Genomic DNA, 738 nt, shown 5'->3' with positions numbered 1-738 from the left:
CTCCCGTTTCAATTTTTCTCCAAGTTTCAGGCAGGCTCTATCATGTTCGTCCATGGGAGGCCGCTGTTAAATATGATTTATTTGAATAAATAACACTTTGATTTTAAATATTTTAGCTGCATCTTATTCAGAATTATTGCTTCGTATTTACTGAGGGTGAAGAATCATTATTTGGCTGTACCAATCTTTCATATCAGCTCTGAAAATATGGTGTTCTCGCTGTAATGTTTCTCTTTACTAGGCTTATTCTGATTTTTACTGTTGCAGTACAAAAAATATGGTTTTCAGCTACAAAGAAAGAGAAGAGTTTAAAACATACTTTTTAAACATATTTATCAATTATTTATATTTAGCAACACAGAGATGCTGCCTCGGGAGATTTTCAGTTAAAACGTAACTGTCCAAAGGGTTCCTTTGTCGCCACCTAGTGGCTAGTGGTATTTACTGCAAACCAGATTACCCATGAATACTGTTATTACCGATTTTTGTCGCAAACATGCACTTGCTTTATAATCAGCATTTGTTTTATTACATGTATAGTTGTTGTACTGTACTTGTTGCAATATCTGGATTTTCTGAAGATTTCAATTACAAAAGTGGACTTCCAATGATAAGCATGATGAATAAGCATGTGAGACGCAAAGGACAAAGGATGAAATGAATTTAACATTAAACAGCAGGTCAGAGGTGGCTTCAGTTTTCCTCAAGCTTATACTGTGGAGGAAAATGTCCAATTAT

The sequence above is a fragment of the Pundamilia nyererei genome, unplaced genomic scaffold (genome assembly GCF_000239375.1).
Source record: "Pundamilia nyererei isolate P.nyererei 1_Seehausen unplaced genomic scaffold, PunNye1.0 scaffold00007, whole genome shotgun sequence".
NCBI lineage: Eukaryota > Metazoa > Chordata > Actinopteri > Cichliformes > Cichlidae > Pundamilia > Pundamilia nyererei.
This window is presented reverse-complemented; position numbering follows the sequence as displayed.